The sequence below is a fragment of the Sus scrofa genome, chromosome 7 (genome assembly GCF_054392235.1).
Source record: "Sus scrofa isolate SSC_HxYL_T2T_F1_AM1 chromosome 7, Sscrofa_HxYL_maternal_Yorkshire_Landrace_v2.0, whole genome shotgun sequence".
NCBI lineage: Eukaryota > Metazoa > Chordata > Mammalia > Artiodactyla > Suidae > Sus > Sus scrofa.
Window position 1 is genome coordinate 41,731,292 of NC_139389.1, and position 23,398 is coordinate 41,754,689.

Sequence of the window (23,398 nt, forward strand, 5' to 3'; positions counted from 1 at the left end):
AGGACTTTCCCTCATTCTCTGGGGACCAGGTTATGTTGACCTAAAAGGGTCCACCTGCTACTGCCAGCCCCCATTCCCACCCCACAGGCCTTGCAGGAAGCTGGGAGGGAGGGGGGAGGGGGAAGAGGGAGGGGACCCAGTTCAGTGGGCACTTAACAGCCTCCCTGCTCTGTGCCCAGCAGGTGCTAGGCATTGTAGGGAGGAAATGGGCATGACAATGACCACGACAAGTAGCCTCCTCCTCCCATCACCCCAGCTCTGAAGTTTGGTCACATTCTCCATCCTGCCCCTCCTGCCCCCCTCCTCACCCACCCGGCCAGGCAGCTGCTTGCTTGTTTTCCTGCAGAGATTTCCACTTTGCCAGAGGGCCTATGCCTTGGACCACCTGAACCCACTTATTCCTCCGGTATCGTTCCTGCTTCTGGAAGTTTTCATCAGACCGGCGTCTCCCCCAGGGACCCCTTCCTGAAGACAACACACTCTCCCTTCCCTGCACACATGCTGGACTCTTGTCTGCCTGGACAACCATCGGGCGTGGGCATGTGCTGGTCACTCTGGCTGTTTCCCTTTTTACAGGCATTTCCTGCCTCACTCATTAGAATTTAAACCCTTTGAAACCAGAGGCCCTGTCTTGTGCCTCTTAACTTCTTACAGAGCCCGGCAGCGTGCACAGCGCATTCTGGGTGCTCCAAGCATTTCTGTACAGTGACTGGAGGAGGGGAGGATGGAGGAGACGGGGTTCCTGGGGACCCTGGGCAGCCCCTGGCCCCTGAATCTCAGAGTGAGTGGGCCTTAGACCCGTCTTGTTTCGGGTCTCCCTACCAGCACAGCCCAGATAGGAATTCTTTGCAGGGACTTACTGTGGGAGTAAGAGAGCAGAGGCAGGTTCGGCCAGGAGAAAAAGCCAGGTCAGGGTGAGCGCTGACCCCCAGGAGACTCTGGAGCATGAACAGCAAGGCAAATCTAGGCCTGGGGCAAAGAGTCAGCTTTTTATTACCTCGTCCCCGCCCCGCCCTGACCCCCAACATCATTGGCCTCCAGGAAATGGGGCTGGGGGAGGGGAGTCAACACCAGCCGTCCATTGGCTGAGAGTAATTTTCCCGAAGAGAGGGCCGCTGTGTTAGCAACCTCGGCTGGATGCACTTGACCTGATAAAGGGGTTCTGGGTGCACCCACAGCATCCACTCCATCCCCCAGAATGCCCTTCATACGAGGTAGCCACGGTTTGAGTCTGTCCCAGAGGGACGCAGAAGGGAGGACAGAGGGCACGGCCCAAGGTGTCAGCCTCTGGAGGCGCCTTCAAGGCACCAGTCAGGAAAGTTTCAATGTCAGTTTTGCACCGAATTACCCTCTTGCAGATGCATGAATGCACTCTAGTTTCATTATGTGTTTGCTCACCTCTAAGTAAAATTCTACCCTGTTACTTTGTCCAAGCTTCATTTGTCCTCACCTGACCTCTGCACAGATGCCTGCAAGGGCAACTGTCCCCGCCCTCAGCCCTGGCTGCCCTTGTGCTGCCTGGACCCACGATCCCACCCCCCAGCTTTAGCTGCAATAGGACTTTGCCCTCAAACAGAAGGGGCTGGAGAAGCTAAATTTTCGGGGAGGGAAGTCATGAACAGGCAGAGGAATCTGGCTAAGAGGAGACCTTGCAGGACGGAGAGGTTGGCTGGGAGGCGCTGTGGCCCATCCAGAACCTCAGCTGATTCTAGTTCCCTAAGCACAGCTGCAGTGCCTCCCCTGGGCTCCTGTGAGATACCTGGAGCTTCCTGAGAGAAAGTTAAAAAAACAGACAAACAAAAACCAAGAAAGCCTGTGGCCCACATGCCTGGCACCACCACCCTCTTCCTCCTTAGACTCTAAACCCTGATTTTGTTGCAGGAGGGAAAACATGCTCAAGGAAGTGGACTCACTTCCCATGACATGGAACATGGTTGGTCTAATCCATCCAAGGTAATCCTGTACACTTTAAGGGTGAGCGTGTGACCAAGTTCTAGCCAATGAGATGCAGGGGGAAGACTGCTGGGGTCAGGGAGCCTTTTGGGAATGATCCTACTCCTTGATCAGAGGAGATGCCCTTTCTTCCTGTCTTGAATATGGTTGAGTAAAGATGTGATGCCTGGAGCTATGGAAGCCATTTCGTGACCATGAGGCAATAGCCCTAAGGCTTAAAAAAATCAACCAACCTGAGGATGTGAGGTGAAGAGATGTAAAGAGCCTGGTCCTCAATGAACTCACTGAACCACTTGATGACACTGGTTGTGTTTGGCCAACAGTGAGCCTGGCAAAAGACCAGGAAGAGGGAGAAGAGTATAGTGACCCTGGGGTTGTTTATCCCCTTGGCTCTTTACCTGTAAGGTCAACTTGGGCTGGCTAAAGATCCTCTGAAGATGGCCTGTTCTCTGTGACTTTCTCTTCTCTGAGTTCCAGTAACCCTCATCCCTTTGAGTTTTGGGGTGGTGACAACTCCATGGCTGCTAACCCTGGGTTTCTTGACTTTCCTAAAAAATTGTTCTCCCTAAATCCCACCCATACCTTTGTAATTAATCCCTTTGTAAATAAGCCCTCCTGGAGTTATCCTCACCTGAGTGAGTTACCCACTCCTATTGAGATCTTCACCAACATGCAGTTCTTATAGCCGCAAGCATTCTTAACTGACACAGGTGCTGTAGGGAGAGCACCACTTTGGAGCTAGACAGACTTGGACATGAATCCCATCCTTTTCTGAGTTTGAGTTGAGGGACTCTTAGCAAGTCATGTATTCTCTCTGGACCCCATATTCATCATTGGTATGATAGTTACAAAACACAGACCTTGCAGAATTGCTGTATGGTTTGAAGACACTGTTTATGAAAATCCTATCTAGAAAAAGAGGAATTTTTCAAAATATCTATATCTCTCTCTATATATATATCAATACCTATCTATATCTATATATGGTGAGTTCCCTTCGTGGCTCAGTGGTTAATGAACCCAACTAGGATCCACATGGATGCAGGTTTGATCCCTGGCCTTTCTTGGTGGGTTGGGGATCTGGTGTTGCCACAAGCTGTGGTGTAGATCGTAAGCATGGCTCAGATCCCGAGTTGCTGTGGCTGTGGTGTAGGCCAGCAGCTGTAGCTCCGATTCTATGCCTAGCCTGGGAACTTCCATATGCCACAGGTGTGGCCTTAAAAAGAAAAGAAAAAAAAACTGTCTATGTCTATATATGCATCAATAGAAAGATCTTCAGGATATACTGTGAAGTTTTAACATCATAATGTCTGGCATTCAGTAAAAATTAGTAGGCATATGCCAAGAGACCTACACACACACAAACACACACACACACACACACACACACATTTTCTTTATCCATTCATCCTTTGATGGTGTTGCGATAAGAACATGTTTTTATTTGCATAGGTAGCCTTGGAAGAATAAAAATCTATATGCATGATAGGAGTTGGAGAGGATAACTTGAGATAAGAATAAACCTTTTTGCTATACCTTTCTGGCTGGGTTTGCCTTTTGAGCCATGTGAATATTATTTGTTCAAAATAAGCATAAAAATAAATGCCTTCATTTATTTTTCAATAAAGCATAGCTAGCAGAATTTCTTTTTGAGCCAGCCTATTTTGATACCTAGTTTGGTTCCTTATGTTAAACCCAAACCTACCTTTCTATAAGTCACATGCATGATCCTTCCTCATCACTAAAGAATGGCAGAGTGCAGGAGTTCCCACTGTGGCTCGGCAGGTTAAGAACCCAGCATCATGTTGTTGAGGATGTGGGTTTGATCCCTGGCCTCGCTCAGTGGGTTAAGGATCTGGCATTGCCACAAGATACAGCATAGGTCTCAGATGCGGCTCAGATTCAGGGTTGCTCTGGCTGTGGCCTAGGCTGGCAGCTGCAGCTCCAATTCAACCCGTAGCCCGGGAACTTCCCCATGCTGCAGGTGCAGCCTTAACAAGAAAAAAAAAAAAAAAAAAAAAGTATAGCAGAGTGCAAGTCCACTCAACCTTCCATGTGACAGTTACATGGCTCCCAGCTATACCTTCTGTGTGTTCTGGTTAAATACTTTCAGATATTTTTGGTGTTCTCACCTGACATGGTTTTCAGGTGCTTACATTTCTGGCCACTTTCTTCGGAACTGGTTAACTGGTTTGTCCAGAGCTGAACACAGCAGGTGAGCTGGGTTCTCACCACGTTGGGACTATCACCTCCTTTGACCCAGTGGTTTTATTTCTTTTAATATATTCCAAGATAGAGCAAGCTTTTATTAAATGGCTAGCAGCTGTTAAATTTACAGTCAACTAAAACCAGGTCTTTTGCACACAAACTTCATGGATTTTTTGTTTGGTTGTTTTTTGGTCTTTTTGCCTTTTCTAGGGCCGTTCCCGAGGCATACGGAGGTTCCCAGGCTAGGGGTCGAATCGGAGCTGTAGCCACCCACCTACGCCACAGCCACAGCAATTCGGGATCCGAGCTGCGTCTGAGACCTACACCACAGCTCACGGCAACGCCGGATCCTTAACCCACCGAGCAAGGCCACGTATCAAACCTGCAACCTCATGGTTCCTAGTAGGATTCGTTAACTACTGAGCCACGATGGGAACTCCACGCACTAACTTCTATTAACACCCTAACCCTCTTTTGAATTTATGCAGATATTAAACACCAGATCACTTTCCCCCCAGTCTTTTTCAACTTTTACATTTCAGCCTGTCAGGGTCTTTTCAAAACTGGAATCTGGCAGCTCTCAGTCCTGAGCAGGTTGGACAAGCACCTTAAACAAGAGAGCATGTATTTAAGTATGTAATGAACAAATACTGCAACTTTTAAAAAATGTATCCCAGCGTCTCTTTCTTTCTCTCTCTTCCTTCCTTCCTTCATTCCTTCCCTCCCTCCTTTCTTTCTTTCTCTCTCTCTCTCTTCCTTCCTTCCTTCCTTCCTTTCTTTCTTTCTTAATGGCTGCATCCGTAGCATGTGGAAGTTCCTGGGCCAGGAATTGAATCTGAGCCACAGTAAAGCTACAGCAACACCAGATCCTTTAACCCATTTTGCCAGGCCGGGGATCGAACCCACACCTCTGCAGTGACTTAAGCCACTGCAGTCAGATTCTTCTTCTTCTTCTTTTTATTATTATTATTATTATTATTATTACTATTTATTTATTTTTTTTACAGCATATGGAAGTTCCCAGGCTAGGGGGTCAAATTGGAGCTGCAGCTGCCAGCCTACATCACAGACACAGCAATGATGAATCCAAGCAGTGTCTGTGAGCTACACCATAGCTCATGGCAACGTCAGATCCTTAACCCACTGAGCGAGGCCAGGAATAGAACCCTCATCCTCATGGATACTATTTGAGTTTGTTACCGCTGAGCCATGATGGGAATTCCTGCAGTCGGATTCTTAATCCACTGTGCCACAGCAGGAACTCCCCAGAATCTCTTTCAAATTTATTCAGTAGGGGCTATCTTTCCTTGACACAAATGAAAACACCAGTAGGCCCTTGATTTTTTTTCTACTCTCTTAGATAAGTGATGGTTCTGCAGTCACTTTTTTTGACAGCTTTATTGAAATATAATTCACACATCATAAAATTCATCCTTTTAGAGTGTGCAATTCAACGGTTTTTCATATATTCAAAGGATTGTGCAACCATCGCCACAATCAATTTTAGAACACTTTCATCACCCCGAAAAGAAACCCTGTGCCCATTAGCAGTCACTTCCCATCCCCCTTGTCCCACCCCATCTCCTGCCCTAGGCGACTTTCTGCCTTTCATTAATCTACTTTATATCTTTATGGATTTGCCTACTCTGGACATGCCATATAAATGGAATCGTACAGTAGGTTGACTTTCGTGGCTGTCTTCTTTCACTTAACCTAATATTTCAAGGTTCATCCATGGTGTGGCATGATCAATATTTCATTCCTTTTACTGGCTGGATAATATTCCATTGTAAGAATATACGACATTCTTTGTCCATTCATCAGTGATGGACATCTGGGCTGTTTCCACTTTTTTGGCTATTATAAATAAAAACGCTATGAACATTCATGTACAAATATTTGCATGTACATGTTTTCATTTCTCTTGGGAATACCTAGGAATAGAATTGTTGGGTCAAATGGTAACTACCTTTCTGAGGAGATTCCAGACTGTTTTACAAGGCATTTAAACCATTTTATATAGGCATTAGCAGTGTATGAGGGTTCAATTTCTCTACATCCTCACCAACACTTGTTATTACTTCTTTTTTTGTTTGTTTGTTTAAAGTCATCATGGAGTTCCCATCATTGCTCAGTGGAAGTGAATATGACTAGCATCCACAAGGATGCAGGTTCGATCCCTGGCCTCACTCAGTGGGTTAAGGAGCCGGCATTACGGTAAGCTGTGGCATAGGTCGCAGAGGAGTCTTGGATCTTGTGTTGCTGTGGCTGTGGCGTAGGCCGGCAGCTGTAGTCCTGATTTGACTCCTAGCCTGGGAACCTCCATAGGCTGTGAGTGCAGCCCTAAAAAAAAAAAAAGGTATCTATAGCATGGCAAGAGCTCACTTCAAAGTAATCCCTTCACCAAATCCTCTCTTTCCTACTCTCTGTCCTCTTTACATGTCCTTAACTTGGCCGAGGGTACTACAAATTATGGAACCAATTCTTAAACATTTCCTTGGTAAATTATGTATATAAGATCTGACTTTGGCATTTCACCTTTAATGTATGTTGGTGACTCCACTGAAAATGGAGTTTTAATATTTTGGTGTGTGTGCAGTGTCCAATGCATGGCAGACACTTTGTAAAGGTCTCTTACTGCGGGAACGTGACACGCCACCAGGCCGAGTGAGCGCTCAACGCGAGAGGCGTGCAGGGCGACTTCCTCGCCCGAGATAGCGAGTCCTCGCCCAGTGACTTCTCTGTGTCTCTCAAAGCATCAGAGAAGAACAAACATTAAGACAAAAAAAAAAAAAAAAAAAAAAAAAAAAACCAACTCGGAGTTCCCGTCGTGGCACAGTGGTTAACGAATCCGACTAGGAACCATGAGGTTGCGGGTTCGGTCCCTGCCCTTGCTCAGTGGGTTAACGATCTGGCGTTGCCGTGAGCTGTGGTGTAGGTTGCAGACGTGGCTCGAATCCCGCGTTGCTGTGGCTCTGGCGTAGGCCAGTGGCTACAGCTCCGATTAGACCCCTAGCCTGGGAACCTCCATATGCCGCGGGAGCGGCCCAAGAAGTGGCAACAACAACAACAACAACAACAAAAAAAAAAAGACAAAAAAAAAAAAAAAAAAAAAAAACCAACTCTTTCTTCCTGTTTTCCTCCAGCCCAGGCAAAAACTGTAAGCAGATGGAGAGTGGTCCACACTCCCACTCATCTCAGTAGATGGGACCTCATGACAGGCGGTGTTAGAGTCCTTGCCACTGGCAGGATGAGTGTGTCTCTCGCATTGCCCTCATCTATCCTTGTGGTGACAAAATCAGATAGAATGGGGACCTCCCTGGTGGCTCAGCGAGTTAAGGAGCCGGCATTGCCACTGCTGTGGTGCAGGTCAATTCCTGGCCTGGGAACTTTGGCATGCGGCAGGTGTGGCCAAAAATAAAATAAATAAAATAAAATGGAATGGCATCAGGCACTCAGCTCTAGCTCCATGGCACAGGGTCCTTCTCTTATTCACTCATTTAATCCTCACAGCAGCTCCATGAATAGATATAATTCACATCATTTATCCAGTGGAGGAAGGAGAGCTCAGGAATTTCCCCAAGGTCTTGCATTTGGTCAGGGGCTGAACTTGGATTTGCAGTAGGGTCTCCAAATCTTGTGGTCTTTCTCCTACATCTGACTGGTTCTCAAGTCTATCCCAGATTAGCACAGAAGCCCTTATCTTAGGTTGGGCTCTTCCGAAAGCTGACCCTGCAGAGAAGATTCCCACCCAGGTGATATATTAGGGGAATGCTCAATGAAAAATCTGGGAAGAAGAGTTCCTATTGTTGCTCAGCAGGTTTAGAACCTGACTAGTATCCATGAGGTTGTGGGTTCAATCCCTGGCCTTGTTCAGTGGGTTAAAGATCCCAGCTGTGGTGTAGGTCACAGATGTGACTGCGATCTGGTGTTGCTATGGCTGTGGATCCGATTCAACCCCTAGCCCAGGAACTTCCATATGCCGCAGGTACAGCCATAAAAAACAAACAAAAATGATTTGGCAAGAGAAGGGAAAAAGCAAGGTAGGAAAGGAAGAAGACAAGCACAGGGTGATTTCTAGGAAGGTTCTAACCGCAGGCTGCTCCGGTGGGTAACTCTGGACTGTAAACCCCACCCAGGGTGGGTCCTGCTTCAAGGTGAGGTTCCTGATATTTTTATTCGCTCACCAGTCACTGTCTGCAGCTGGCTGTGTGGGAGGGGAAGGAAGGCAAGCCCCCTACACTTCCGGCTCTCCTTGCAGATGAGGTGGTGCCAACAGTCAGGGGGGTGGTGAGACTTCTTGGGTAGGTCATGGTGCCAGGCATTAGCTGCACACCAAACTGGAAGGTGAACACAGACCAGTTAAAGGCATCCCAGGAGATCATGACAGGGGCCCCCACTTGAGTGTCTGTCACATTCAGCTGTTCCCGGCCTGGAGGGGCCGAAGGAGCCCTGGACTGTGGCTCCTGGGTCCTGCCATTGATTTCCTTCGTGTGACTCAGGGACACTGCCTGCCTCTCCAGGCGTTTGTCTCCTCATTTGTGAAACGAGAGCTGGACTAGATTCATTCATTCACCTACTATATCCTGTGCCCCTGCTGTGTGCCAGGTTTCATTCTGGCAGGTGGGATTACTATTTTACTGTTTTTAAATAATTGCCTTATTTGAATGTTTACCAGTATCTCCTTTCTACTCATATAGTGTGATACAATTTTGCTTGCTTATAAGAGTTTAAACAAATTTCCACGTGAAACACTCTGACATAAACCATGTAACTTACATCACTGTTAAGAATAATAGCCTGATTTAGTAAGTAGTTCATTTTAAAGGTTAAAAAAAAATTTTTTTTTCTTTTTTTGCCTTTTCTAGGGCCGCTCCCAAGGCATATGGAGATTCCCAGGCTAGGGGTCTAATCGGAGCCGTAGCCACCGGCCTACACCAGAGCCACAGCAATGCGGGATCCGAGCCACGTCTGCAACCTATACCACAGCTAACGGCAACGCCAGATCCTTAACCCACTGAGCAAGGCCAGGGATCGAACCCGCAACCTCATGGTTCCTAGTTGGATTCGTTAACCACTGCGCCAAGATGGGAACTCCTAAAAAAATTTTTTTAAATAAACAATTAATTGAAAAAAATCAGTGAACAGAATGGACAACTATCTCTGCCATCATGGAGCTCACACTTTAGTGAAGAAAAGTTGAGAGGGACAAAAGGAATAACTGTGACAGCATACATTAATGGGTGTGAGTGCTATAGAAATAAAGCAGGGCCAGAGGCATAAGAAATTCTGGAATTGGGTGGAGTTACAATTTAATTTAACTTAATTTATTTATTTATTTTCCTTGGGATACCTAAAACTCCAGGATTTATTATTTATTTTATTTTTTAAATTTAAAAAATTATTTTAATTTTTATTTTTTTTGCCACACCCTATTATTTTTTTAATTGTAGCTAATTTACATTGTTTCTTCAGTTTCTGTTGTACAGAGAAATGACCCAATCACACACAGTTCCCTGTGCTGTACATTAGGGCCTGGTGGCCCATCCATTCCAATGTAAGTTTGCATCCAAAAGAGTTACAGTTTTAAATAGGGTCATAGTGGGTACCATGGAGCAAAGATGGGAAGGAGGTAAGGGAGCAAGGTCTGTAGATATATGGGGGGAAAGCTTTCTAGGCACAAGGGAATAGTCAGTGCAAAGGCCCTGTGGTAGAAGGGTGCCCGTGTGTTTGAGGAACCATCAGGGGGGCTGGGGAAGCTGGAGTGGCATGAACAAGGGGAGAAGTATTAGAACATAAAATCAGAGAAGTGGTGAGCGCCCAGATTGTATATAGTTTGTAGTCCATTGTGAGGGCTTGTACTTTTTATATTATTATTATGAGTATAGTTGATTAACAGTATTGTATCAATTGCTGCTGTGCAGCATGGTGACCCAGTCATATATATACATATTCTTTTTCTCATGCTGTCTTACTTTTACTCAGTGAAATGAGCAGCCCTGCTGAGTAGAGGGAGGACATGACCTGATATGTGTTTTGAAGGAATATCTCTGGCTGCTGTGTGGAGAGTAGACCTTAGGTGGTCAAGGGCACAGGCTGGGGGACCAGGGAGAAGGCTTCTGGAGTCCTTTAGGGCAGAGGTGGAGGGGCTGGGCCAGGAGCAGGGGCAGCAAGGGAGGCATGAGAAGTGGGTGGACTGTGGATCGGTGTTGAGGGGAGCGCCTGTAGGATTAGCTGATGGATTGAAGCCAGTGTAAGAGACAGAGTCAAGGATGATTCACAGTCTTTGCAATGAGTGATGGAAGGACATGTTGCCAGTTACTGGGTAGGGAAAGGCTCTGGGTGCAAGAGGTTCGAGGAGGAAAGACAGGGGGCTCAGTTTCTGACACACTGAGTTTGAGATGCCTGCTAGGCATCCTTTGGAGATGTTGAGGAGACAGACACACATATGAGTAGAGGTCTGAGTAGTGGCCTCAGACCACTACTGAAATAAGTTTAAGAGCCGGTGGCAAACATTTGTTGCAGGAGATGGCTGGGGCCACCTAGGGAGTGGGTGCAGGCAGAGCAGGGAAGGACTGACCTCAGCCCTGGAATGTTCTGAGGGCCAGGAGGTGGGGCCATGTGCCAAAGGAGGCTCAGAAGGGGCACTCAGGGAGGTGGGAGGAGAAGCCAAGGGATGGGATTGAGACCCGCTGGCCCCTTGCCGTTCTGACCCTGGGTTCCTAATTGGCTATGGGCTTCACCCCCTCTCTGGTCGGATGTCCAGGAGTCAGGTCAGAACTGTCTCCCTTCATTTTTATTAAATTAAAGTTATTTTAAAATTTTAATTAATGTATAGTTGATTTACAATGTTCTGTCAATTTCTACTATACAGCAAGCATAGTGATGCAGTCATATATATATATATATATATTCTTTTTTTCATATTATCTTCCATCACAGTCTCTCCCAAGAGACTGGATATAGTTCCCCGTGTTGTACAGTAGGACCTCATTGCTTATCCATTTGAAATGAAATAGATTGAGGAGTTCCCATTGTGGCTCAGTTGAAACAAATCCAACTAGTATCCATGAAGACGCAGGTTTGATCCCTCGCTCAGTAGGTCAGGGATCCAGCATCACTGTGAGCTGTGGTGTAGGTTGCAGATGTGGCTCAGATCCTGCATTGCTGTGGCTGTGGTGTAGGCCAGCAGCTACAGCTCCGCTTGGACCCCTAGGCTGGGAACTCCTGCAGGCCCCAAAAAGCATGAATAAACAAGTAAATTCATGTAATCACCTGCACCTACTAACCCCAAACTCCCAGTCCATCCCACTTCCTCCCTGTCCCCCTTGGCAACCACAGGTCTGCTCTCCATGTCTGTGAGTCTGTTTCTGTTCTGAGGATAGGTTTGTTTGTGCTACATTTTAGATTCCACATATATAATGGTATCATATGGTATTTGTCTTTCTCTTTCAGACTTACTTCACTTAATGTGATAATCTCCATGTTGCTGCAATTGGCATTATTTTGTTTTTGTGATTGAGTAGTATTTCACTGTATATATGAACCACATCTTAATCTTTTTTTAAAAATTTTTCCCTTTTTTGGCCACCCCAAGGCATATGGAGTTCCCGGGCCAGGGATCAGATCCAAGACCCAGTGCGACCTATGCTGCCACCGGATCCTTTAACCCACTGTGCCAGGCCAGGGATCGAACCTGTGTCCTGGTGCTTCAGAGACATCAAAGATCCTGGAGCGCCACAGTGGGAACCCCAGAACGGCTGCCCTTTAAATCCCACCTGGTATCTGAGACCCTTTGGGTGGGGATTAGCTCTGCTGAAGCTCCTTCCCTTCCTCTCACTCCCCCCTTAAATGGCACCCATCCCTGACCCTCAGCTGAAGACCTCAAGTCCAGAGTTCCCATTGTGGTTCAGCGGGTTACCAACCTGACTGGACAAGAGGCCTGGAGCCCGGCTTTCAGCTCACCCCCAGCCTCCAGCTCACCCCCAGCCTCCAGGGACAGGCCTGTCTGTGCCTCCCTTCCTAGCTCAGATTCCACCCCCTCCCCTGCCCACCTCCCTGAACGAGGGAAAGAGCTGCAGTGCTGCATCCACACCTGTGAGTCCAAAATCGACTTGTGCATGTTCACCCTCAGCTAATATTCGAGATACAAGAAAACGCAGTGACAGCTCAGTGCTCACAGAGCAGAGACCAGACCCCCTCCAGCCTGCCCCTCTCTAAAGGACCCCCACCTTCCCCGCGCCCCCAGGAGTCAGCGCTCCTCCCTCCCCCACCCCATCCCACCTTCCTAAACTGCCCATGTATTTCTTATTGCATTTTCCATCAGAGCTGGGAGGAGCCTTCGAGGGGGTCTCTTCCACTCTGCCTGTGGGGAAACTGGGCCCCATAGAGAGCAAGCCGCTTGCACAAAGTCATGGGGGTCGGTCAGGCCAAACCGCGTGTAGGGAGGCCCACAATTCCCCCTGTGGTGGTTTCATTCAGCATCTGTTGCATTCCTGCTTTATTATTTAAATGGGTACAAATCCTTATTGTGGCTCAGCAGGGTAAGACTGGATAGAGTGTCCATGAGAATGCAGGTCAATCCCTGGCCTTGCTCAGTGGAGTAAGGATCTGGTTTTGCCACAAGCTGTGGCACAGCATAGGTCCCAGACACAGCTTGGATCAGGTGTTGCTGTGGCTGTGGTGTAGGCCCACAGTGGCAGCTCTGATTTGACCCTTAGCCTGGAAACTTCCATGTGCGAGAGGTATGGTACATAAAAAAAAAAAAAAGAAAGAAAGAAATGGGTCCAGTTTATAGGAGCACTGGGCTGGGAATCAGAACTAGGGTCCTGTCCTGGCTCTGTCATAACTGGCGTGCAGCTTCAGCCCCAGGGCCTCAGAGTTCTCAGCTCTAAAATGGGCTTTTAGGAGATTCCCCTGTGGTGCAGCAGGTTAAGGATCTGGCTTTGGTGCAGGTTGCAACTGTGATGCAGTTTCGATCCCTGGCCCAGGAACTTCCATACGCTGTGGTTGCAGCCCAAAACAAAAACAAAACAAAACAACACCAGAAAAAAGTAAAGTGGGCTTTTAAGTTTCCCTTGCAGTTGGTAAACAAACCAAAAAACCCACTTGCTATTTAAGAAAATATGGATGGTAAATCAGCCCAGGCCCAAACCTCAGCTGGCTTGCTAATGAATGACATGAAAAGGAAGACGTCCTTAAACAACACACCTATTAAATCAGTAAAAATAAACGTGCAGAAGCTGACTATTGCGCTGGGAGGAAACAGGAACGTTGGCTCATAAATTCCCCCGCGGCTCTATTGTCTGGGCTGTTGTTCGGGAGCCCAGTCCAGCAAAATGTAACGGCAGCTGCTGCCGCAGAGAACAAGTTTCACCCTCCAGCCTGGCAGGTTATCGCACATTTGGAAATAAGTCTCAAGGAAATAACACAAACGGAGAAAAGCAATTTGCACTAATATGGTTATCTGGAATGTGAAAAAATTAGAAAAGGTCCAAAGTGGTCTTTAAACCATGGAATTTATTTGTGACGGAATACCATCCTTTACTGTGGCAGTGACAGCTAGCTGCCTCCCTGAACCATCTCTCTTTCTACTTTAGAAAAAAAAATTTAGCAAGGTACCTGGGTACTTAGAATAAGCATTTCATTTCCCAACCTCCCTTGCAACCAGATAGGACCTTATGACCAAGTTCTAGCCAACGGGATATCATCAGAACAATCATAAGTGCTATCATTACAAAGAGGGAGCATCTCCCCTCCCTTGACCCCATGCCTTCCTCCCTCCCTCTAGCTGGGATGCAGATGTGACAGTTTGAGTCTCAGCAGCCGTTTTAAGCCATTTGGGAGACAGTTTGAGTCTCAGCAGCCGTTTTAAGCCATTTGGGAGACAGTTTGAGTCTCAGCAGCTGTTTTAAGCCATTTGGGAGCCATTCTCATCTGATGAGAATGGTAGAGTATCAAGAAAAGAACCTGGATTTCTCCTTATCATGGGGATGCTATAACAGCTCTGGTCTGCCTACCTCTAGGGTTTTGACTAGAGTAGAGAGATTGAAGTAACCTTGGGTATTTAAGTCATTCTTAATTTGGATTTTCTGTTATTAGTAGCCAAACTGAATGCCCACCAGTGCGTATATGTAGGGAATATGAATATTGCCATGAATATGAAGTGGAAACGTAGGACGTAAGAGTGAATGCTCTGGAGTTCCTGCTGTGGTGCAATGCGGTCAGCGGAGTCTCTGGAGCACGGCAGTGCAGGTTCCATCCCCAGCCTGGCACAATAGGTTAAGGATCTGGTGTTGCTGTGGCTGCGGCATAGGTTACAACGTCGGCTTGGATCTGATCTCTGGCCGGGGAAATCCATACGCTGTGGGGGTGGGGGGGAGAAAAAGAAAAAGGGTGGATGCTCTTGGTGGATCCCAACTGTGTAGCCTGTGTGTTAGCACAGAGATCATGATTGAATCAGGGAGCATCAACGATAGTGCGGTGGTGCTGACTGGATTTTTTTTTTTCTGTACACCAGTTTAGTTACTGAGTCGGTCAGGAGGGGCTGGGTTACATTGAGATGACAGTACCTCTTAAATTACAAGGGCTTAAAACAACCAAGTTGAATTTTCACTTGCTCTTCGTGTTCATCAGGAGACTGTTTATTGCAGTCACTGGGGGAGTTAGGCTGACTCTGGAGGGTCTTACACCAGTAATTGCATGCTCAAGCCTAGAAATGACACTTTTTCCTTTTTATTTTTTATTTTTTTGGCTCTGCCCATGGCATGTGGAAGTTCCCGGGCCAGGGATTGAATCCATGCCATAGAAACAGCCTGAGCTGCTGCAGTGACAACATTAGATCCTTAACCCACTGCACCACAGGTAAACTCCCGGAAGTAATGCTTCTATCCCCAGCACATTGGCCAGAACCAGTCCCAGAACCTCGCCCACCCACCCGCCCACAATGAAGCCTCCAAGTGCAATTCAACCACATATCCAGAAGGCAGAGAACTGGAAAAACTTGGCAAACTGCACTAAGGACTATCACAGATGCATCATGAAGAAACTTTAACAGCAGAAACATTTGTGAAATAATTTCTGGAAGTTGTTCTTCCAGAAAAAAAAAAAAAAAGTTCTATGTTCCTGTAAGCTTTTGTGTTCCTGATTTGATCATAAATTCTTTGAGAACAAGCAGTTTTCCTTCTTCATTAGCTCCCTCCTGCCTATCCCGGACCGGAGCCCATCAGAGGCACGACGATAGGAATTACACGCATGAGGATGGCAGCTGACATGCTTGCCGTGTGCCTGCTCTGTACGCTCTGATTCTAGCACTTACTAATACACCAGGCAAGCTTCTCTGCACTTTATATGGATTAAGACATTGAATGCTAACACACGCACACACAAACAAGACCTTTTGAGGTTGGTACCGCTACTATTCCCATTTTACAGATGGAGACACTGAGCACAGAGAGGTTAAGTTGTCTTGCCCCAGATCACTGCTAGGAAGAGGCAGAGCCAGGAATGAATCCAGGTGGCTCCAGAGCCCAGGCCCTGTGATCCTGCACAAACTGGAGGGCAGAAACAGAAGCGACAAAACATAGGCTTCCCTCCTCAGGGACCTCATAGTCCAGAGGCTGCAGCAGAACAGCCTCTGTGGAGCCCCTCTGATTGGTGGAATGAAGGCACCCAAAGGCACCTCATTGTCTCTTGTGAGCCACCAGGGGATGCAGAGGGTGTGCAAGCTGGGGGACAGAGTTGCAGGGAGACCTATAGGAGACCGGCCCAAGAGGTGGGCAGAGGCAAGGAGCCGGGGAGATGGAAACAGGGTGAGGGCAGAGTCTGGGAGAGTCAGGATCAGGAGGAGGGGCTGGAGAGGCTGGGGGCACACAGCGAGCTCGGCTATTTCCTTCATCAGAACAGACACGGCAGCTTCTGCAGGCAGAGAGGAAGTGCACAGCTGGTTTCCTAATTCCTGGACACTCTGCTGTGACAAGTGTGCCACATCACAGCATAAAACCCATACTTTTTTTCTTTTTTTCTTTTTTTTTTTTTTGCCTTTTCTAGGGCTGCTCCTGCGGCATATGGAGGTTCCCAGGCTAGGGGTCTAATCAGAGCTACAGCTGCCAGCCTACGCCAGAGCCACAGCAACACGGGATCTGAGCCTCATCTGTGACTTACACCACAGCTCACGGCAACGCCAGATCCTTAACCCACTGAGCAAGGCCAGGGATCGAACCCTCGACCTCATGGTTCATAGTCGGATTCGTTAACCACTGAGCCACGACAGGAACTCCAAACCCATGCTTCTTTATGTGACCTGCAAAGCCTGACTTGCTTGGGACCCTAGCTTTGTTTTCTGTCCCCACATCATCACCCCCCACGGTGCTCCAGCCACTCTGGTCTCGGAGAGAAGGCCCCAGTGCATTGCCTTCCAGCCCTCTGCTGTCAGACCCTTCCCCTGGGACACATGGCGGTCCGCCCCCCGCCCCCCGCAGCCCCTTTCACTCAGGTCTCTGCACAGGTCACCTCCTTAGAGGGGCCTTCTCAGACCACATTTGTAGAACAGTGGCCCACTCCATCACCCTGCAACTTGATTTTTCTCTAGAATGTCAATCAGAACCTAGACCGCACAGGTATTCTTTTAACGTTGGTCTCTCCAACTGGAACACAAAGTCACAGATGTTTCCCAGTGTCTCCATAGTGCACTGTCCAGTCTAGCAGCCAGGACAGCCAGGTGCCTATTCACATTTACATTTAAATTACATTAAAATGAAATGGAGGGAGTTCCCATTGTGGCGCAGTGGAAACAAATCTGACTAGGAACCGTGAGGTTGCGGGTTCAAGCCCTGGCCTCGCTCAGTGGGTTAAGGATCTGGCGTTGCCCTAAGCTGTGGAGTAGGTGGCAGATGTGGCTTGGACTTGGTGTTGCTGTGGCTGTGGTGTAGGCTGGCAGCTGTAGCTCCGATTGGACCCCCAGCCTGGGTACCTCCATATGCCACAGGCACAGCCCTAAAAAGCAAAGAAAAAAAAAAAAGAAAATGAAATGGAGGATCAAGATCAGCGCAGGAGGAAGTGGAGCCTTTGACTCTAGGAGCTGACCCAGCTCTGGTGTACCTAGGCCAAAAGCCTTCAGGTGAGGGGACTTCACAGTAAATACGGCTTACACTCTCTGGGTGTGGCTGTAAGTCGCGTTGCTCTGGTCTGCTCCATCTCCTTCTCCTAAAGATGCATCCAGACTCATTTGAACACTTGAATACTAAAAAACTGCAGCATCTTGATTAACTTAAGGAATGGCACAAAAACCACGGCATTCAGAAGTTTTTGGTCATTGCAATGATTGTGATCAGGAGATGAAAAAATGATTGAAGAATGAGTATATGGAGGAGAGGAACAAGAGCAGGGAGCACAGCAATTCCCAATCCTCCAGAGGAATCTGAAAAGTAGATTGTATTTCCACTGGATGCCTTGACTGAGAGAATTTGTAAGGACTCGGTTGGCAGCTGAAGGAATCCTGTCTCACTGGGTCTCCAGAATCCTTTGACCAGAAAGTGGCCTATGAGAAGCCCAGAAACCCTGGATCCGGAACGTTCATTGGGTGGAACTGTTAGCCGTCCCTCCCCTTTACCCACACACCTGACTTCTGACAGGTTTCTTCTCTTTGCCTGCAGACCCTTAATATTCGAGTAATTCATCTTCCTCAATAAAACCACTGACAGAAAGAAAGAAAAAAGGGAAGGATGGAAGGAAGGAAGGATGGAAGGATGGAAGGAAGGAAGAAGGAAGGAAGGAAGGAAAGAGAGAGAGAGAGAGAGAGAGAGAGAGAGAGAGAGAAAGAAAGAAAGAAAGAAAGAAAGAAAGAAAGAAAAGAATGGAATGGAATGGAAAGGAATGGAATTCAACATGCAGCTCTTCAGCCACACCAGTCACATCACCACGGCTCCAGAGCCACATGTGGTTAGTGGCTACCAGACCAAGAGAGGCAGATCTAGGACGTTCTATCATTCTTTGTGTCAAGGTGCAGCTAATGCAAAGCAGGTGGAAGCATTGCAGATATGCACGTGCAAGGCTGGCACAAGCCTAATTCTGAGGACTTGCTGTGCCCAGCCTCCCAGGGGCCTGCCTCCCTGACTTCCCTAGTTTGGCTCCTGCCCTCCTGGATGCTCCCCTCCTGGATGCTCCCATATCCCGAGCTCACCCTCCGAACGGCACTTACTGGATTTGAATTGCTTCTTTGGGTGCCTTCCCACAAGCCAGGAACATCCCAAGGAACTGGGGTATACCTTTTATCTCCATCACTGAGAGGCCGCAAGGAGCTCAGTAAATGCTGATTCCCAGTGGCGTTTTAACCCTTGTCCCCTCTCCATTCCCCTGGCATCCACAGATTCAAACTCCTCATCTTCACTGCCCTGTCACAGGACACCCACCACCTCCCCAAGCTGGTGGAGCTAGGAGGCTGTGACCTGTGGCAGCTGGGGAGCAGGCCAGAAAAAGGTGCCGCCTTTGACAGCTTTGTGTCTCTTGGTCTTACTGTCTGTCACGGGGCTTTCCAGGCAGTCTTAACAGCACAAGTTAACAGGTGGCCTTTAAAATAGTGGGAAAGCAAATAACAGATGCTGGAGAGGGTGTGGAGAAAAGGGAACCCTCCTGCACTGTTTGTGGGAATGTAAATTGGTACAACCACTATGGAAAACAGTATGGAGGTGCCTTAGAAAACTATACATAGAACTACCATATGATCCAGCAATCCCACTCTTGGGCATATATCCAGACAAAACTTTCCTTGAAAAAGACACACACATCTGTATGTTCACTGTAGCACTATTCACAATAGCCAGGACATGGAAACAACCCAAATGTCCATCAACAGATGAATGGATTAAGAAGATGTGGTACATATACATGATGGAATACTACTCAGCCATAAAAAAGAACAAAATAAGGTCATTTGCAGCAACATGGATGGAACTAGAGACTCTCATACTAAGTGAAGTAAGTCAGAAAGAGAAAGACAAATACCGTACGATATCACTTCTCTCTGGAATCTAATATACGGCACAAAGGAAACTTTCCACAGAAAAGAAAATCATGGACATGGAGAACAGACTTGTGATTGTCAAGGTGGGGGAGGGAGTGGGATGGGCTGGGAATTTGGGGTTAATAGACGCAAATCATTGCCTTTGGAATGGACAAGCAATGAGATCCTGCTGTGTAGCACTGGGAACTATATCTAGTCCCACTTATGATGGAGCGTGATAATGTGAGAAAAAAGAATGTATACATGTATGTGTAACTGGTCACCTTGCTAAATAGTAGAAAATTGACAGAATGCTGTAAACCAGCTATAAAGGAAAAAATACAAATCACTACAAAGGAAAATAAAATAAAATTGTGGGAAAGACTGTGTTTGTGCACATGCGCACATGCTCCTGGGAAGCTCTGCGCTGCCCCGTGGCACCTCCCCTCACCTCCACCCCTCCTGCCCTAGAGGACGGGGTGCCTTGGAGAGCCCTGCTGCTTTCACTGCCCGCCCTCCTCTCTGGGGTCCTGGCTCAGGTAGCAGGACTCCAGGTGGGGGCACAGGGGCAGGGAGAGAGCAGGACCCCGGATCCTATGAAGGGTGGAAGGAGGGCACTACACGGACTATGTGCCTCCCACCTCTCCATCCCCTCATCCCATCCCCACCCCCACCCAAACCTGCTCCATCAGGATTCTGGGCCATCTGGTCCAGTGTCTCGGACTCTCTACTTTGTAGCTGTTGCCCTGGATTTCAACCTCCCCAGACACTCCCACCTACAGCCCTTGGTTGTTGGGGGAAGTGGGGAGAGGGCTCCATGTGATGTTAGGAGGGGGAGCAAGTCCCATGGACAGCTGAGGGCTGAGCAGATGGGGGACCCCCCCTCTCTGTGCTGCTACATGTGTGAACTTCAAAGAGTCAGGAATGACATTTTTCCAGGGATGGCACAGTCCACAAGCCCTCAGGAAGCTCTGGATTAGAAACCAGAATATGCTCCCGCCCCAGACACAGGTAGAACTGGTGGAGGTTACTGGGAGCACTACTGGGGGAGGGATTGGAGTGGGGAGGCTTCCCTCCCTGAGTCTCTGAGATACTGAGAGTTGGAGTGTGTGAGACCCACTGTTGGGCTGTCCTGAGTACCCTCTTTTTTTTGTTTTTTTTGGGGGTTTTTTTTGGCCATCCCTGGGCAAATGGAGCTCAGGGCCAGGGATCAGATTCGAGCCACAGTTGTGACCTACGTCACAGCTGCTGCAACACTGGATCCTTAACCCACTGTGCCGGGCCAGGGATCAGATCTGCCTCCCAGCGCTCCAGAGACGCCATCGATCCCGTTGTGCTACAGTGGAAACTCCTGTTCTAAGCTCCGCTACCCTTGAGGACTGGGTCTCAGGGGACACAGCCTCCCTTGGGCCCAGCCTGGGGAAAGCACTGCGCCTGCCCCTCCCACCCAGGTGCCTAGAGAGGCTGCAGTGTACCGGATCCTGGGACAGGATTCCTATTAGCTGCAGCAGAAGGGTCCTCCCTCTCACCAGAGCCTCCTCCTTTGACCCCAGAGTGCTCCTTCTCAGGGAGTCTCTCTGTGACATGAGGTCATTCTCCCCATCCCCCTGTAGTCCAGGACAATAGCAGAACAGACACCCCAGAAGCCCGGGCTTCCTTGATGCAGCTCCATTCGTCCTCTGGCCTCCTGGCTGAACATGTCAGAGCTGGCTGGCAGCTTGCAGAAGCCCCCGTTCCACAGAAGAGTTGGCTTAGCCCACAGGGGAGAGTGACTTATCCAAGGTGATGCAGTAAGTTAGGGCCCGAGCCTTCTGATGATCAAGCTAGTAATAGGGGCTTTAAAGCATGTCTTGGAGCCTGAATGTGTGAACTTTCTCTGGCATTTGCACTCAGGGTGGGTGGATTCCTTGTTCGAATGGGTGACTGGGTTGTCTTGTGTCCACTGAGTCAGAAACCTGCTCTCCATTCCTTCGGGAGCTGCTGGTCTGACTGCAGTGGGGCTTTGAGGAAGCCCCCAGGTGCCCATTGCTTCTCCAGGGAAGTGGAGGGCTCCCATCTGCTGACTGCCCGGAACCCAAACTCCCTCCCACTTCATGGAACCTCCCAGTGAGCAAGTCCGGCTGGGAGACAGAGCCCCCACCCATTTTGGAAGCCAGAGGGGTGCAGCCTGGCCTCCTCCCTGTCCCAGAAAGCTGGGTGGTGGGCACACAAGCCATCTTGGCCAGAGGGCTTCTCTGCCCAGGATTTTCTTTTTGACATTAACATGCAGGAAAGTTGATTTAACTCTTTTGGGGTATGATTCTAGGAATTTTAACACAGGTATAGAGTCACGTACTCCAGTCAGGAGAAGTGGGGACCATTACAAATGATTCACATCATGCGGTTGTCCAGAGGAGCTGGGGTCCACAGGAGGCCACGTCCCCTGCCTGAGCTGGGCTGCCTCTGGCAGGGACTCTGGCTGCCTCTCCTTCACCAGCCTCTCCAGCCTTCTCATCAATTCGAGGAGCTATGATGTATCTTCCCAATAAATTCCTTCCTTACTTGAGGTGGGCAGTTTTTGGTTGGTTGGCTGGGGGCTTTGTTTGTTCGTTCATTTTTTTACAGTTTGCAGTGTGATCCCTGATGGGTTTAGTATGATGGGTCTGGGGTGGGAAACTCCCAGGAGATGTAGGGGCCAGAGAGAAGGGGACCTTTGGGGATTTTCTGGGAGGAGAGATCCTGTTCCCGGCCGTCGTTTCAGGGAGTGGGGAGGCTGGGAGGTTGAACTTGCCTTAGAAGCTCGTACCCCCCATTCCTCTCTTGCTTAGGTCTTAGTATCCCCCACCTAGTCCCCAGCCTAGAGACAAAACCACCTGCCTTCCCCTCAGCCAAGAAGCGGAGCCCCTGCTGGGAGAATCTGGGGGAGGGGGATTATTTTCAGCTTGGGGCCCCCCTGCGGGCTGGAGCAGGGGAGGTGTGGGGGCGGTGGCGGCAGGGGCGGCTGCCCAGCTCCACCTTCTCTAGGTTGGCGGGGAAAGGTTTCCATGGAAACAGCAGCTCCGGCATCTCCAGAGATTTGGGGGAAAACTGGCTTTAAAAAAAAAATCACCATTTTCGTTTCAGGCGGGGAGGGCAGCATAGCTCCGCGGAAAGGAGAGGAGCTTCAGGACAACAGGGTCCTGGAAGAAGAGCTGGTGCCCCCTCGGGTCCGCCGCTGCTCCCGTGGGTTTCCCAAGCCGGGTGGCAGGTGCTGGCTTGCTTTTTGCATCTCCTTCTGCCCCAAAGGGAGGCCTGCCTCCTTTCTTAGCTACTGGGCTGCCTCCTTACACAGCCTCAAATTATCTCTCCACCCACTCCCCCCGCATCTCTTCCCAGTGGGGCAGAGCCCTATCCCCCGCCCCACTTTGCTCCTCAGGGCTCCCCTTCCATGAGGGCCCCAGCTCCTCCTTCTCACACACTGTTAGATGCGCCCCCCCCAACTCCCAGCCTCAGCGCACTGCCCCCCATGACAGCCTTGGGGACTCTTGCTGGGGAGTTAATCAAAGTGTCCGAAGCTTCTCATGTTCCTGTCCCCTCCCTGGGGAGAACTGGGAGGGGGAATTGGGGACCAATCTGTGTGTGACTGATGGAGGGGCAGCATCAAACATGCCAGCCCTGAGGCGTGCGCAGACATGAAATCAACTGGAACACTTGCTTTTAAAATGACTTTTCCAGCAGGGTCCCCCCTCTTTGCCAAGAACCTCCCTAAATTCCTGGTATGGCAGTGGACCTTGATAGCCTATTCACAGAAAAGGAAGTGACCCCCATTCTTCCCACATCCAGACTCCATCCCACACAAATACTCATTCATTCATTCATTCATTCAACAGTGACTAACCTGGCTTATTTTTGTGCCAGGCAGTGTTCCAGTGCTGCATACCCAGGCAGGATATTGGCGGGTGGGGTGGGGACCGGGAGGAGGCAGGCAAAAATCCCAGCCCTTGCGGTGCTTATACTTGGGAGAGACAGGGAATAAACAAATAAATAAGTAAAACACATCATGAGTCAAATGTGATGAAACATTCTGGAAAAAAAAATAAAGCAGAGAGAGAGACAGAGAATGTGTCAGGGTGGCTGGTTGGTGGGTGGGTGGGTTGCATTTTCAAATAAGGAGCTCGGGGGAGTCTTACTGAAGAGTGATGCTTGCTAACATCTGCAGAAGGTGAGTGAGCCGTACAGATTTCCGAGTAAAGAGGACTCTGACTGACCAGAAGGCATGGT

At 48.8% G+C, this 23,398-nt stretch overlaps 1 non-coding gene across 6 annotated transcripts in view; it reads right to left on the minus strand.

The window, feature by feature from the left end:
- LOC102165560 (uncharacterized) overlaps positions 1 to 965 on the minus strand; it is a 30,755-nt gene extending 29,790 nt beyond the window's left edge. For all 6 annotated transcript variants that reach the window (XR_014809201.1, XR_014809199.1, XR_014809200.1 and 3 more), the window contains exon 1: positions 861 to 965. This is a non-coding gene — a transcript (uncharacterized LOC102165560). The remainder of the gene's footprint in view (positions 1 to 860) is intronic.
- Between the last annotated feature and the right edge of the window lie 22,433 nt (positions 966 to 23,398).